This window comes from Corapipo altera, unplaced genomic scaffold, assembly GCF_003945725.1.
Source record: "Corapipo altera isolate COAL_440 unplaced genomic scaffold, ASM394572v1 101, whole genome shotgun sequence".
Taxonomy (NCBI): domain Eukaryota; kingdom Metazoa; phylum Chordata; class Aves; order Passeriformes; family Pipridae; genus Corapipo; species Corapipo altera.
The window spans coordinates 56,697-73,874 of NW_020884984.1; the positions used below are offsets into that span (position 1 = coordinate 56,697).

General features: G+C 42.7%; 2 long non-coding RNA genes across 4 annotated transcripts in view; one reads left to right on the plus strand and one right to left on the minus strand.

Moving 5' to 3' along the window:
• Nucleotides 1-2,713: 2,713 nt before the first annotated feature.
• LOC113958023 overlaps nucleotides 2,714-17,178 on the minus strand; it is a 17,295-nt gene continuing 2,830 nt past the window's right edge. For 2 of the 3 annotated variants that reach the window (XR_003531380.1, XR_003531378.1), the window contains one exon: nucleotides 2,714-3,714. This is a non-coding gene — a long non-coding RNA (uncharacterized LOC113958023). Of the gene's footprint in view, nucleotides 3,715-14,647; nucleotides 16,446-17,178 lie in introns of those variants that run through there. The other variant, XR_003531379.1, reaches the window with a different exon arrangement.
• On the plus strand, nucleotides 5,727-10,021 carry LOC113958024. Its single transcript, XR_003531381.1, has 3 exons — nucleotides 5,727-5,855; nucleotides 7,706-7,972; nucleotides 8,869-10,021. It is a non-coding gene; the product is annotated as an uncharacterized LOC113958024 (long non-coding RNA).

Consider the following 17,178-nt stretch of genomic DNA (forward strand, 5'->3'; position numbering starts at 1 on the left):
AAAATTGAGCCTATAGATGCCTGACGTAACCTCTGGGTCACCTCCCTCACAAATGAAGCAGTGTGAGGCCAAATTACGAGTTGATGCAACACAGAGTATTATTTTAACCTCCTGGAAACTTTGCAGTTACTGCCTGGAGCTGGAATAATGCAGGAGTTTGGGATAACCCCGGTAGATCTGATCAGGCCTGACATGTGCAGCTCTCCTCCCCTCCCCTGCACGGAGGAAGCCGAGCTACCTCCAGATCTCACCCCTCTCTTGTCACGACAGCCTGTCCTCTGCAGATGGAAAAAGCACTGTGTGAATCAGCTCATTCTGCTTCAGCTGTGAGATGCCAAATATCCTTCCTCAAAGGGCAATCCTTCGGGACTGACATAAGAGCCACATCACAAAAGCTTTGCTTTCAAACCTCTTTGAGTTGAGGCTTGTGAAACAGGTAACATCAAGAAATCTGTGGATAAAATCTGGAATGAAATACTTGTAAAGGATCATATAGAAAAGGGATTTTTTTATTTACATTGGGACTGACTTTTCCTGTAAAAAAATTTAATAGTAACTCATTACATGAATTTCTATTGATGCTTTTCAAACAGAAAATAATATATTGAGAACCTGTGCTACTTTAATCTCTTTGATCCTGAGGGCTTTGATCTGCCATGAGGTGACATGACTGAGATCAGGCATTTACTTCGGTGGTGTGTTGAAAATGTGAAATTATTGATTCCTGTAATCCAGCGGAGCAGAAAAAGGTCTGTGCTTTTTATAGCTCAGAAACTGATACGGCTTCCTTCCCTTGCTGTTGCTCTGAGCTGCTGGAAATGTAAGGCCTGAATATTCCTTAAAGATAAGATTCTTTTCCTCACAGTCTTATCTTCACTCTTATTAGCCTAAGTGCTTCTCCCTCTCTGAATTACACGTGATTGAAACCCTCAGTTTTGAAAACATGGCATGATCCACTAAGCACCACTCTGTGCCTTCAGTGTCACGTGATTTTCAAGGTGAGAGATGCTGGCTATTGCCACAGAATTCAGATGATACAAATCCCGGTGAGGGTTTATCCAAAATAGCCTTTAAATATCCATTTCAAATTCCCTGGAGGGACTCAGTGCCTTGAGCCAGTGGTGGAAGCCCAAAGACTTGATTTACTCTCATACCCTGTAAACATCTGCAAGTCAGCATCAAACTGGAGAAAACTGTGTTTATTACAGCAAGGTGCCTTCTGAACAAAAACCTTTCCAAGCAAGTGATTCATTTGCAGGTCCCTTCGGAGGTGCAGCCTGCTGCTCACTGGGTGAACATGAGCACAGAAGGGAAACACAATTAAGTTAATTAACACATTCTCTGGTACTCCAGATTAGTCTACAAATTAATTTGTAACCATTCTTCCAGAGCATGTTTATAACTGTGTGTATGGTATATAATTTTTTTAATTTCATTGCCAATTGCAGACACACCCTGAAGTCTAGTATTCTGTTATCTATCAAAATAACCAGGGTTGTGCATAACATGTACAGTTTGCAGTCCTAAGAACAACCAGATACACAAAAACTTTCATCTCATAATTAGCATGTTCAGCTGAGCACGTTTAATTGATATTTGCCCCGTTCTGATTTTTAAGTGCTTTGATAATCTGAGTGATAATTAGTCTGTTTATAATATGAAAGAAAGAGGTGAAGTACAACCCAACTTTCTGCCCCACCTTTTCCAAGTACATTCAACAGAAACACAATCAGGCCTGCTACTCAGCTGGAGGGACAAGTGTAGTAAACACTGGCAATATGGCTAAAAGGATACTATTATACTACTTAGACTAGCAGGAAAAGGTTAAATCTCAGATTTTGGGACATTTTTTGTTTCAGATGGCCTCCTGCACCTTTCCCATTACCAAGGTAACAATTGCTACGTTGGTATTGGAATTTAATCAAATTGGGGCTGGGGAAGGAAATGCAGTTTTACGTTCTAAAGATATCCCAGAATCCCAGAATGATTTGGGTTGGAAGGGACCTTAAAGGTCATCTCATTCCAACCCTCTGCCATGGGCAGGGATGCCACTCACTAGATCAGGTTGCTCAGGGCCTCATCCAGCCTGGCCTTGAACACTTAGAACCAGGAGCTTGGATTTTCTACTATCAGCAGCACAATCAGCATTTGCAGTGACTTGAACACCTCTGCTATCCTGAGAGAAGCCCGGGGTTCAGCAAGTGAGGTGTGGCTTGTGGGAAAAATCATTATGGCACTAAACATACTTGAAACATTTCCAAATCCATTATTGCTTTTCAGTATATTCTGATTTCTGTGCTAGTTTTAGATTCATAAATTGCAATGCAACAATGCCCCCAGAGATATCCTGGAGGAATTTCAATCTCAATGTTCACCTGAGCACAGCCGAGAAAAGCAAGGGAACCACAACAATATGAACCATTCCTAAAGAAACTGGCTTTATTCCGAGGTTAGGAGGTTGGGTAGGCTCAGAACTATTCAGAAACTCCTTCAGAGTCAAAGGCCTTCAGCTGAAATTCCTCACCAGCACCGTGAGGGGTTCACATGATTAGATGGCGGTCTTGTGATAACTAGAAGGGACATTTTATTTGTTCTCAAATACCATGGTATTTGAGACACAATTATACCACACAATTTAGAGGTGAATTATCAGATAACTGACACTCAGACTATAGAGGCATTATTTATTCATATCAGTGTTTTGAGTCACTTGTTTTGGCAAACAGGCAGCTGGTACAATCCAGTGCCCTATGCCTGACATCCCTAAACCAGTGTTTCCATTGCTGAATAGCAATGACATAATGATGACAAGGAGACACCATGGTAAAGTGGAGTTGAATAAGGCCAGACAGCTTCCAAAATAATCATCCTACACCACTGCATTGAGCCAGACTGTGGTTTTGGAAGGGAAGAACTGAAGTGTTACACACATTTCAAAAGAGAAGCAGCACACATGGGGGATGTGAGGGGCATTCAGTGTTTGTTTTGAAAGGGTGAGGAACACTCCTCCAAGTCCTGGTGATCAAATTCCCTAAGGAATGTCCCAATGGTATTTTTAAATCAATTTTTCAGTCACTTTAAGCAACATTCTAAAAAAATTGACTTAATATTGATCTGGAATTTGATGTACTGCTCACAGAAACAAGAGGGAAGAGACAGGATTCTGCCCCAGTGCTTGCTCTGCTTTGTGCCCAGGAAACTCTGCAGGAAGCCAGGAATCTGTGAAGTGAAGATAAACCCAACCAGCAAGAAAATAAAGTGCCAGAGATGAGCCTGCATTGGCTCTGGGTAGCTACAGCACAGCTCTGGGGTGTTCTGGTGCGTGGCCAGAGGAGCCATCAGAATCCACCCAAAATCCAGTTGTGACACATATTGCTGCATTACACTCCCACATGTCATCCATATTTGTTTTCCTGAGAACAAGATAACACTTCTTAGATGTATTGCAATAAAAATTCTTACTGGTGAAAAAACATGAGATAGATAAATATATGCATATAAAAAAAAGTAGAGGGGATATGGGAGCAAAGATACACTCGGTGCACCATGATGCAATCAAGAAATACTTACTTTTTAGAAAGTCTCACATTCATAAATTTCAGATAAAGATGACCCCTCTTGTTTTCCTCACCAATTCCATGTGTAAAATCCATACTGTAATACCCCGGCCAGCTCAGTGAGTTTTGGGCAAGGTTCTTTGATTCACTCTGGGCGCTGCATGAGACAAACAGCAAAATTCTCAGGATGTTCGGTAACAAACTTTTACAAAGGGAAACTTTAGAAACTTAGAATCATAGAATAGATTGGGTTGGAAAAGACCTCCAAGATCATCAAGTCCAACCCCTGATCCAACTCCAATTACTATATCATGGCACTAAGGGCCACATCCAATTTCTTTTTAAAAACCTCCAGGGATGGTGAATCCACCACCTCTCTGGGTAGGCCATTCCAATGCCTGATAACCCTCTCTGTAAGGAATTTCTTCCTAACATCTAACCTAAACCTCCCCTGGCAGAGCTTGAGCCCATGTCCCCTTGTCCTATTGTTGGTTGCCTGGGAGAAGAGACCAACCCCCACCTGGCTATAACCTCCCTTCAGGTAGTTGAAGAGAGTGATGAGGTCGCCTCTAAGCCTTCTCTTCTCCAGACTGAACAACCCCAGCTCCCTCAGCCTTTCCTCATAGGACTTGTGCTCCAGTCCCTTCACCAGCCTCGTTGCTCTTCTCTGGACCCGCTCCAGCCCCTCAATATCCTTCCTGAACTGAGGGGCCCAGAACTGGACACAATACTCAAGGTGTGGCCTCACCAGTGCTGAGTACAGGGGAAGGATCACTTCCCTGCTCCTGCTGGCCACATTGTTCCTGATCCAGGCCAGGATGCCCTTGGCCTTCTTGGCCACCTGGGCACACTCTGGCTCATGTTCAGCCTCCTGTCCATCCCCACTCCCAGGTCCCTTCCTGCCTGGCTGCTCTCCAGCCACTCTGTCCCCAGCCTGTAGTGCTGCAGGGGGTTGTTGTGGCCAAAGTGCAGGACCCGGCACTTGGCCTTGTTGAACCTCATCCCATTGGAACCAGCCCAACTCTCCAGCCTGTCCAGGTCCCTCTGCAGAGCCCTCCTGCCTTCCAGCAGGTCGACACTCCCTCCCAACTTGGTGTCGTCTGAGAATTTGCTGATGATGGACTCAATCCCCTCATCTAAATCATCGATAAAGATGTTAAACAGGACTGGGCCCAACACTGATCCCTGGGGACACCACTGGTGACCAGATCCCAGCTGGATGCAGCCCCATTCACCAGCACTCTCTGGGCCCACCCTCCTGCCAGTTCCTAACCCAGCACAGAGTGCCCCTGTCCAAGCCATGGGCTGCCAGTTTTTCCAGGAGTATATTATGGGAGACAGTGTCAAAGGCTTTGCTGAAGTCCAGGCAGACACATCCACAGCCTTCCCCTCATCCACCAGGTGGGTCACCTGATCGTAGAAGGAGATCAGGTTGGTCAGACAGGATCTGCCCTTCCTAAACCCATGTTGGCTGGGTCTGATCCCTTGTCCATCCTGTAGCTGCTGTGTGATTTCACACAGGATAATCTGCTCCATAAACTTATGGTAGAATCAAGTACTTGACAAATTTTAAACCAACATCCAAAGTAAGGCATGTCACAAACTTTAACTTATCCAGACACAACAAGGCATGCACAGGAATTTTTTAGTCTGGCTTACAATATACTGCAAGAAGAAGAAGTTTGGAGAAGAAAGAGAGAGAAAAGCATGTGCTGTATGACAATGTCTGTCAAAAATGTACCTGGTTAGATTTTCTAGAGACAGACAGAACCAGACAGTCAATTAAGTGCCTTGCAGTCACGCAGTGAAGGAGTTTATGGGGGTTTATGGTCTGTGGGTAAAAGCCATTAAGCTCTCTGGGCCACGAACCAGGTCTGAGCGTGGCACTGTACAAACCCTGCCTGTGTCCTGAGAGACACCACCTGTAAGTGGTGGTGGAGATGGAAATCAGAGCTTCTGAAGATTTAAGGGAACTGCTGTTCTTGCTTTCTTAGCCACCACTGCACTTGAGCACCATTTTGTCCCCAAGGCCATGACACAGTTTCAGTTCCTTCAGTGTGGGGGTTGGTGTCACTGCCGGAATGGGAGGTGCCTTTTGTGTTGGTGGTGCCCTCGGGGAGCATGTGCAGCGCTGGGATCTCAGGGGCTCTCTGGTGTCTCTTGCAGGGACTGGGCAAGTGCTTCGCTGTGATGCCATAGTTGATCTAATTCATGGCATCCAAATTGTGTCCACAACGAGAGAGCTCTACCTTGAGGATTCCCCCCTGCAGCTCAAAATTCTGGCTTTGGATTCGGAAGGTAAGAGATGTGGTGGTGGGAGATGAAATCTCTGTTGAAAGGTGTAATTGTCTGATGTGTGCACTGGTTGTATTTATGACACAGCTGATTGATTGAAGCCAAGTGGAGTCAGTCCAACTTTTTGGGGCAGGCCATGGTGTCACTCCACCATTTTGGGGCCAGCCATGGGGTTGGCCACTGCCATTTCAGTGTGGAGCAGAGGCTGACTGAGGCTCAGCGGAGCAGCCACTGGACACTTGTGTCACTGTCCTTGTCTCTGCTCCACTCCACTGGGGCCTCCCCGAGGGGCAGCTGTGATGTAGTGTTCCTTATGGGGCCCACGCAGTCGTGTGGCACCATCTGGGGCTCACAGCACGTCATGGCTCAGTCTGCCATTCTGGGGCAGGCCATGGGGTCACTCTGCCATTTCGGGGTAGGACAAACAATGGGTTCACTGTTTTGTGGCTCACTTTGCAGTCACTGTGACATTTTGGGGCAGCACAATCAGTTGGTGCCACTCTGTGCTTCGCCATGTGGTTGTTCCTTGGTTCTGTCTCTTGGTGCTGGCTGCGCTCGCGCCCCATCGCTGGGCACGACCTCTTTTGGACACTGTTGTTATTAGGATTGTTGCTGTTACTGTTCATTTTCTGATCTCATTGCTGCTTCCTGTAAATTGTTATCTCGACCCACAACCTGTGCCTTTTGTCTCTCTCACCTCAGAGGGCAGGGCTCACATGGCCAAAGGGCACCATCCTGGGGCTCACAGCACACCAGGGTCAGTCTGTGATACCGGGGTTGCTGTGCGGCCACTCTGCCGCACGTGTGGTAGGTTCACCATTCTGGGGCAGGCCATGGGGTCACTCCACCATTTTGGGGCACACCATAGGTCAGTCCACCATGGGGTCACTCACTATGTAAAAACTGCTTTGGCTGAATATGGTGAACCAAAATATGCAATCCTGTTTACTCTTTCTGTTCTCTCCCCATTTGGAGAAGTATCAACCTGGTCTCTCAAACTGAGCATAATTAGGACCAAAGCTTTTCATCAAATGCTCACTAACAATGTGCTCTTTAGGGGGTGCCTGAGGTTGTACTCTGTGGTTGGCAATACAGTGTTGCTCATACATAAGATTAATGAAAGTCAAATTTAAATGTATCCTGGTCAGAAATCCTTGAGTATGCCCCAAACAAGGGCACCTTGAATGAGCTGTTGTGAACTGTGCATCTAAGGCTCCACCGTCCACTGGTGTGTTTAGTATTATTAATATCCCTACTGCTAGAACTATGACTAATACAACCTTTGTGGCTTGTAGAAATGTGCTCGCCAGTGGGGCCTCTTGGATGGGGGGATGTGACAGAAAAAGAAATTATTCTTCAACAGAGCATGGTCTCGATCACATGCAGTAGATAATGTTTCAGGGCACAGTCTTGAGCGTGGACTGAGGAGAAAACAAAATAATCAAGTATCATCCTTTCTGTGCCCTTGAGCAGAGCAGGGGCTCTTCTGACAGGTCTCCCTGTCCACATACCAGCACTGTTTGAACAGGGAATTAAAGGCTACAAAATCTTACACGTGAAAGAAGAGATGTATTAAGTTTGCCCAAGTAATCTTACTCTGGTATTTACTTATTTTTCAGTGTTCTTTTTTTTAATTTTTATCATTTTTAGCATATTTTTATCTGAACTTGTCTGTATGTTTTGTAGCAGCCTGTCTTCTGGCAAACTATTATTGGTTTATTTGAATATTTGCAAGACTGAACAGTGGCATTTGTGAAAAAGAAAGCAAATAATGGTTGGTTTTGGTTTTTGTTTTTTTTTTTTTTCTGAATGGATTTATAAGGAGATAAAATCCACTATTTCCCTCTCCATAGTGCCAGATTAACCCAAATTGGAAGCCAACTTCCCAGAATCTGATCTGATCACTCTCAGTATGCTTCATTTGTTTAAACTGCCAGGACAGCCAAACCTTTGGGGAGGCACCTTCTTCACAGCTTCAAATGTGTTTCACTGAAGGCCAGAGGCACATCATCAGTCATCACAGATTGCTTTTACCCCACTGGAAATGCTCCTCTCATTTGGTGTGATGCCAGTTCCTACTGAGAGCTCCTCAAAGCCTCCCAGCATGTTTAGGACTCGGGGTAAGCCAACAGATACCTGAAGTTACAGATGCTTAGAAACAAATGCCTGGTAAATACCTCTCTCCAGAAATGAGGATTGAGTTACCCTGGCTGGTTTGAAAGAAGCTGCAGGTCACATTTACACGGATTGATGCTGCTCCTGGCTCTGCAATGTGCTTTGGGTTTCCCTGTGCTTCATCTTCCCTTTCCTGGAGTGCCTGGCCAGAGCTGTGCCTGCCAGTGATGCAGTCAAGGATAGGCACTGTTTATCCCTGGCACCATACACACTAATTTGACCTCTCCAGAGACTGTTCCCCCTTCCTGGTGTCTGCCTTGGAACACTGAGTAGTTTACCCTCTTGGTTAATTATTAGACAATTGCATTTTTCTGGCCTTTCCATAAACCAGGACACGAGCCATGGCTGGGCGAAAGGGAAGGAGGAAAAGAGAAGAAGGACAGTTCCATGTAAACACAAAACTTTGGGAACCTCCTTGCTTTTCAGTATCAGATATACAAGCTCTTGATTTATTAATCAAAAAGTAAGGCCTCATGCTTTACAGAAAGCTTAATTTCAGCAGTTTGCAAAGTGTATCTATTTCAGCTGCATTACTAAGCCAAGTATGTAATGCCCATTTGTAACACCATAGGTAAAACCTAGTTACCATTAATCACTCATTATTGATGTAGGTTTGGAAATTATGTGTTGTCTCCTATTGTCTCTGGCGTGTTAAAAGACAGACTTTAAAAAAAAAAACAACAACAAAACAACTTTTCATTTGAGTAGAGAAAACATTAAAAATATCTATTTTCTGCCTGTCAATTCATTCCAGTTCCCTCTGAAAGAAAAGTAGATTTATCTGTTCAAAAGATACCTTGCTGGGCCTTCTAATTTCTTTAACTTCGGTCTCTACCCACAGCAACCGAGTGCCAGTGGAAAGGAATGAGGAGTCTAGAGCAGGACTCAGGACAGTATTTCCAAAATGCCAGCAATTTACTGCTCCAAGATGCAAGCTGTTGTGAACTGCAGGCCATCATCCTCTTCATGGACACTCAACTCACAAACCTGCATCAATTCACAGCAAAAGGTGCAATTTAACTCTGCCCATTTGGAGGGTGTTCAAGGATAAGGACATGCAGAAATGTGCTGAGGGGCAGAGCAGCTGGAGTCACAAAGATGCACTTTTAAGAGAATTTGGAAAGTTAATAAAATATTTAGATCCTTACAGATAGCTTTTTGCACTGAAGGAGTACCTTATGCCTTACTGAATTGTTTTTAATTAAATTATGTCCTCTAGGATTAAGAAAAGAGTGTAGTTAAGTGAACGAGATATTGCTTAACATTTGAATTCTGAAGCAAATGTTGTTTCTTGCAAATATAGTTCTTGCACACACACATGGTCCTGCAATATAATTCCTCTGTTTTGTTCATTGTACAAGGAAAATGGGGCATAAGATGGAAGAAAAAGACCTTTATGGAGCTTTCAGCATCATTTTTTCAGTGGGATAGAATTACAGTCTCTAAAGCTAAGCAGGTGCAAGGTTAGACCCGAAAGAAAACTCCAGGAAGGTCAAACAGAATGTGTTCTGAACTCACAAAAACATCTTATTGCAAGGCTATAGAACAGATAGTGTAGAGTGGGCTTGGGTTTATTTTTTAATTTGGGGGTTAAATTTAAAAAATAGAGCTGTTCATTATTTATACTGAAACATCTCATTTGTCTTCTGCTTTTCACCAAGTGCTTTCCAATTCAGAAAGGGTCATTTGATTGTAATTAAGCCAAATGTTAGTGAATAATTCACTACCTTTTTCCTTCATCCCATCCTATTCATTAGTTGGAGCCAAAAGGCTCCAACTTTCAAATATAACAAATCTTTAGTCAATAATTAGTAATAATTAAAGACTCAAAGCTGTTACAGCAGCCAGTTATGAACAAAGAGGAGTCTGTTTGTGAAATGAGAACTAATAAGGGAAAAATTAATTTCTCGTCAACTTAAATATTTCCAAAAACCTAGGCCTTCATACAATGTCCTCCTGGGAATCCCTGTAATTGCATTTGATCAACACAGAGCTAAAATTGGCATCCTTGTAATTAATTTAGGCTATTTCATAAAAGTATGGGCAGAATAATTCACACAGAGAAACTACAGCTGCAGGGTTGCTTTACAGCTTTTTTCCTCTTTCTGTGAATTATGTCAGATACCTTGTTACATAAATCAGAATGGCATTTTGGGGGCTCTTACAGTCAGAAGTGCTTACAGGATTTACAAATTTTAAGTAGAACTCAGTGATTGTAAAATTATCCAATATTGGGCTATATGGAGATTATTTTTATTCTTGTGTTTCACTTGTTGCAAACCTCTTACATGAGAAAAGTAAGAAAAAATTAGATTTCTAAACTAAAATAGACTAAAATGAGAAAAAAAATTACAAATTGCATGAAAACCTGTTGACAAACACCCTTCTGTGGTTTTGGTTCTGAGTTACCATCAGAACTACAAAGGACTGTTTGGCAATTTCACTGGAGAAAAAGTGAAAAATGGCAATTTTATGCTGGAGCAGAGTTCATCTAACAAAAATATTTAGTCTTGTAGGATTAGTGTTGCTTCCAGTGTAACTGAGCCTGGCTCTAACCAGCATGTATAATGCTAATGAACCTCTCTCAGTTGATCCTGCTGTCTCTCTATCCCCTGATTAGTGTGCTTGCTATGCAGAGAACTGATCTGAGACAGGGAGAACTCACTCGAAAGGAACCAAAACCAATAAGAAAAGCAAATGAGGGGAGAAAGGAGAGTACAAATGTGTCTCCAGGATCCCAAGAGGAAACATTTATAAATAACATAAAAAGTGGTGTTGCCAAGATGGCAGCTAGTTAGGAGGAATAAAATGGGAGATGGATGTGCATGTGCTCAAGGTGATCAGAAATGAATAAAAGCAGACTGATGGCATCTTGTAGGGAGCAGCTCTGCCCTGCATAAATCAACAATACAATCACAAGAATATCCCTGAGTGGCCCTGAGCTTGAGCATGAAAAGCAGAGGGAGGCAAACGACCTTCACAGGTTCCCACACAGCCCAGCAGGTGTTCTAACAATGGGCTTCCAGCTTCCTGCCTCAGCAACAGGACACACTGGACAGGGGAGGTAGGAATTGTTGGAGACATGGCCCTCTCCTGCCGTATCTGCTGTGAGGTGGAGTGACCCTGGCTTATTGCAAAGTCTAAAGTAGAACAGGAACAAATGTTTTCCCACTGTATTGTGGGTCTTTTCTAGGCTATTTTTTTTGTATTCCACCACTTCATTTAGGTTTTGAGGAGAGGCTGTAATTGAGCTGGGTGTTCTCTGTCCCTCAGCAGTTAGTGAGAAGTTAGAGCAGGGCCATGGGTACAAGCAGTTCAGGTTTTCCATTCCCTGTGCTCTCCCCTGCATTTGTCAATGTCTGAATTTCATCAACCATTATGCTGCCAATTTGTCTCGTTCTGTTCCCAGGAAGTTCATCACAGCCTTCTCTTAGGAAGAGTTACACTAAATAATTTTGTCATCTGTAAATCCTGCTGACCTCATTTTTCTGTTCCACCCCTCATTTCTGCCTTTCTGGATAATTAATGACTGTATTAAGTACTAACTACAGCCCAGATCCTTGGGACATACTAATATTAAGCTCCTACTGAATTGAAAACTGACAGACTAATGAATTAAATTCTGCATGAGAACAACAGTGTTGAGAGTGAAAATCAGGATAAGTTGTGATTAAAACCAAATCCAAAATTCTGCAAGTACAAGCACCTGCAATTTCTACTGAATTTTATGGGTCTTGTGAAAAAAAACCAGGCTACTTGAAGAAAACCCCAAACCAATGAAAAAACAGAGGAAATATCACTTCTGTGTACCTGTTTCCCTTGCTATTCACAGACTCACTGACTTATCAAACAGCACCCTTAAGCATTTTGCCCCTTACGAAATTACTTGGCTAGAAAATCCTTGGAACATCAAAGCTTGTTTAGGTATTTGATCCAGAGGGGACAAGCTATAGAATTTATAGCTAATCAAGCCTGAAGTAAAAGATGAGCAAAGTGAACCAAACTGATGACTACTACAGCTATAATCATGTTGGCAGGACATCCTGCCTTGTCAAAGTCATTTAGTTTTTTCTAGATATCAGAAAAACCCTCACTTTTCTCTGACACTTTGGTATAGTATGTGTAATGGACATTTCTGTAAACAAAAAAATATATTTGGAACATCACCAAGCCACGTAAAAAAGGGCAGTTTCCTAGTGTTCTGTCACTGTTATAAAAACAATATATTAAAACTTAGATGTGTTACAAACATCAACAGAAAGTCTAAAGTTAGTCTTGGAGCTATTATACTTCAGCATCTAAAAAAGTGTGTAATTTATACAGCAGTTTTAAAATACTCTAATTAGTGTCTCCCAAGTACAAATCCTGTAGTTTGAACTTTGTACCAGAGATAGAAGAGTACTAAAAATGCTAATGAATATTCACATGCTCTTGAAATGAACTTCCTTCATTCCTGAACATTTTGAGAGATAAGTTTTCTTAGCACAAATCTTCACAGAAAGTATACAGGTGTAATAATGTGTTTAATAACTTAATAAACTAAACCTGTATAACTGAGCTCATTGGCCTTTCCATGGGAAGCCATAAAGATCTTTGGGAAATGTGCCTTCTTTTACTACAGTTTTCCGTAGGTTCTAGTCAAAGCACATTTTGGTTCTGGATTTGGTTCTGGTTACCACCTGGTTGCCTCCCTATCTGCAATGAATTTGTCTGTGACATTGTATCTAACCTCTTTATCTGTTACAAATCTGCAGCTGCAAATTCCCATCAAAGAGAACTTTTTTTGCTTCATAAATGATATTATTTTTGAGTGCTGAATATTCCATTCCCACGGTAACTTGATTGGTAAGTGGCCTACCTGGAAAAGTGACCCCTGAAAGGAATTTAGGAACCAAACCAGAAATCAGGTCACTTCAGTGCAATGTGCACAGGAACTGTTATAATATGTGGTACGTTGCAGCCCCTCCTGGTTTTCCACCCACATTCTACTGCAAGAAGTGATGCCTCTTTTGAAGGAGGACTCATCGTACGTGTAACACAATTTGTGTTACGTTTCTTCAAGGCTGGCAAGAGGGGTTGAACTCGTTGTACTCATGTCTATATTAGAAAAAACCCTGAATTTATTTTGACTGAAAAAAAATGTAATTTTACCATTGAAATGTACACTTTGTAGTGCCAGTATAGATGGAGAACCACAGAGCAAGTCTGAGAGCCTTACTGTGTAGGTAGAGAACCCTCTAGATCACTGCCAGTGCTGAGATAAGTGAGATCAGAAGACTTTTACATAAAGAGAACGGGAAAAGTAGAAGAGATGATGGGATTTTATGCATTGTTCCATGCTGGTGTTTAAAGCATAAAAAATAGCAAACCCACTCAGAACAGTGTTAATGTTTAAAAAAGAGTCAGAATTATTGTACTTGACTGCCCACGTAAGATTTCTGAGCTCTACATACCATAATTTGCAACCAAGTAACCTTGAAATGACCAAATTCACTTTTGTTGGCACTATTAACTAAGTCATTAAACATATTCACATGCCTGTTTATAAATTGTATTCATTATTTTCAAGATTTAAAACTACTGTGTTCTCCTAAATTACCCTGATGTATTTAAAGCAGAAACAAAGGTTGGGATTTTTTTTTGTTACTTGTCTCATCTTGTGAATTCTCCTCACTCCTGCATTCATTGAGTTGTTGGGTGAGTAGCTCATTAATGTGATTTCTATCTGTGTCTAAAGGCACAGGCAGCAGCACTGTTATGTAGGAGCTTGAAAAGACAGCTATAAATAACCTCCTTTAATAACCATAAATTTACATTAGAAAGGTAGATAAACTCTGAAGTGAGAAACGTTTATTTTTATCTGATGTTACTGTTTCATAATCTCAGTGTTATCAGACTCATCCTGAATAATTTAGTGAGGTCTTGGCGTTTTATACCATCTGGGAAAGTCTTGCATATCGAATGGATTTATAGCAGAGGAACTGGGATTTAAAGAGCTACATCTCTCTTTGGGCCTCAGTCTTACCTGGGACACATTCAAAAACTCCTAGTGACATCCCTGGCAGACTAGACTATATTTGGCCCTTATTTTACCCGTTTTCTAAATACAAATGCTCTTGTCTGAGTAATCTGAAGGAAATAAACCTCCATGGAATTTTAAAGTTTCCTTCCTTGATGCCATTAATTGGCTGTCTTAATTGTGGACATTTACTGAATTTATGCTCTCCTTTGGCCAAACACCTTGGAAGGAAAATACTGGCAAGCATAGCCAAAGTGGTCAGGTTTAGAGTTGCTGTCCATCCATCATCACCTCTGTAGGGAACAGCTGGAAGGCTGAGAGGATGTTGTCATAAAACCTTCAATAGGTGTATGAAGATACAGATAGTAGGGTAAATTGAATGTCATTACTAGAGGAGAAAATGATAAAGACAATTGAAGAAGGACTGCTGGTTTACGTACTCTGTAAGTCTATGATACCCATTGTAAAGTAATGCAGGGTGATGCCTCCTCTTACAGTTCCAGGTCTGTGGGAGGCAGGAGCAGCTGAGCAGGACAATGCAGAGGCAGGAACCTATCCCATGTGCTTCGGGTGGCAGGATCAGTGCCAGGCTGGAGGGGGTTGGAGCAACCTGGTCTGGTGGAAGGTATCCCTGCCTGAGGCTGGGGGTGGAACAAGATGAGCTTTGAGGTCCCTTCCAGCCCAAACCATTCTGGGATTCCATGAGCCTTTTGCTGGTACTAAGGGACACCAGTTGTAATGTTGTTCCTCTGTTGTTGTTTTTTAGGTACCACTTAATTTATTGGACTACTTTTAACTCCTTCTTTGCCTGAAGTTCCTTTGGTGGAGATACTTTGCAAGGCTCTGCAGACAGCAAACTGAGCAAAAGCCCAGCAATGAAGCCATAGAGCCAGTCAGCCAGGACATGCACCTAAAGCATCTACTCTGGAGTCAGTGGGGGGTAAGACAGACACAAAGGCAGCAGCAGCCTGGCAAGGAGGAAGGAACCTGACCATCTTTCCCAGCGATTTTTGCAAGATACTGTTCTACTCTGCAGCTTAAACACAGACAGCATCAGACAAAAAAGAGGTCCACCACTGTTCTTCTCTAAAGTTACTATTCCCACCTTCCTCTGTGTCTATTAACCTGCCCCTTTCATCTCCTCCTCACCCTTGTGTAAGCAACTCCCCATCTCTTCCCAACCAGAGCTTCCTCCCTACAGGAACAGTCTTTTCATTAAATGTGTTACTATTGCTTGTCAGTCACTCTTTAGCCTTTAAGTCAAATATTATTTTACTTGAGAAGTTCATGAGTGTGACAGTGGACAATACTTTTCATCTTTCTACTGTGTGAGCCGTCATTCCCCCAGTTTAATGAAACTGTTCTTACAATTAAATTGTACATAATGTGCTCAGCTGCTGAAACTTCACAGAGCTGGCCCCAAACTGTTAATACATGAGTACAGAGATACCTACAAGGGCTGTGGTTGGAGCTGGTTTGAGTCAGGTTCACCCAGTACGCTTTAAAATAACCTTCCACACCTCATTGCCTTATTATATTGCTGAAGTGTCACCTTCTGAGTTGCAGTTACTCAGAGCTGGATTTTTGAAGCAGGTGTGGTGGTGGGGTGTTGGGTTTGTTTTTTTCCTTTTTTATTGGGTTTTGTAGGTTTTTTGTAGAGAAGTGTTTTAAAAGATTTGAGATTATTCATAAACATTTAAAATATGAAATGCCTGAAAATTAAATGTTTTCTTGGCCAGATGGTCCATCATCCCTGCACCACTCAAATACTTCCTTTTTTCTGAACAAGGATTTAAAAGGATTTCAACTGCCAAAAGGTCACCTCATGACATATACTGATATAGGTTTTTTTCTTGCTTTATAAAAAATATATTTCCCGCAGAAATTGATTAATTTTAAAGACTTCATCCAAGTATGTCTCCTTTCTTCCTTGGCAGTTGTTTTTTAGATCTGCAGACCAAACAAGTGACCTTGTAAAATCTTTCAGTAGTTTCCCCCCTTTTATTTTCATATTTCAGTAGAAACATTATCAGCACCTGGTGTTTTGTTATTTACTGCCTGTATTTTGATTGCCTCTTAAATCTCTTGAAATCCATCCACAAATGGCTCAGCTGCTTGGAGAACAACCATTTATTGTTTGTCTTTCTCCCTCTCACAATTAAGCAGCTCATTAAAGCACCCCCTCTATTGCTCTGTAATCGTATTCTTTGTGACCAAGAGATTTCCATTTGTGTTCTTTATCAGACTTACTCAGGTGTACACATAAAAGTCTCATATTCCTAGTGTGTCTATCCCATTCCAATTCTCCACTACACCAGGCAACCACCTCACTGACTGGAGGTATTTGCACCACTCTGTAGCGTGAGGAATGATGTGCTGACTCCATATGGATCTCATCCCTGCATCATGGAAAGCAGAGCAGTGGAGCAAGGATGCCAAGTCAGTCCCTGATGTAACTCCAACCCTGGTGTTGGTACCTCCACTGACCACAGAGCTGCACTATCTGCCTCCCAGCCTTCCCTCTTCTCATGCTAAGGCAGTGCTGCAATGCATGACTTTCAACTTAAATGAGCAGAAAACATCATTTTACTGTGCCACAGAAACGTTAAGGCAGGAGACACTGAGTTGCACATCAATGATTCCTTATTTTGCTCTTACTGTTGCTCTGAAAGATGTGTTGGATGTTTAAATGCTGTACTTCACTGTCATTTTCCATCAGTAAGCTTTAATGTCCTAAGTGCACTTGCTGGTCCTTATGAAAATCACTTAAGTCTAAGAAGTCTTTGAGAACAACAGTAATTTTCCCGCTTCTCCCCCCTGCCGGCACCTGCAGTGGCTCCTCAGCCCATGGAGGGGCCTGAAGGCTCCCTGAGGGAGCTGGGCCCTCCCTCACGGCTCATAGCACTCCAGTGTGGGAGCGGACATGGGATAACCCCTGAGGGGAAAGGCTGTTTTTTTGTGCAGTGGGGGTTAAAACCGCTGCAGAGGGGCAGTGTGTGGAGGCTGGGCCCTGACAGAAGGTCCCTGCTGTGGGGGAGCTTCCTGCCATGGCTCCGTGCCCGGCCTGTGCCTCACACCGTGTGTGCCCACACACACCTGCTTCTCCTGTACCCCACACACACCTGCTTCTCC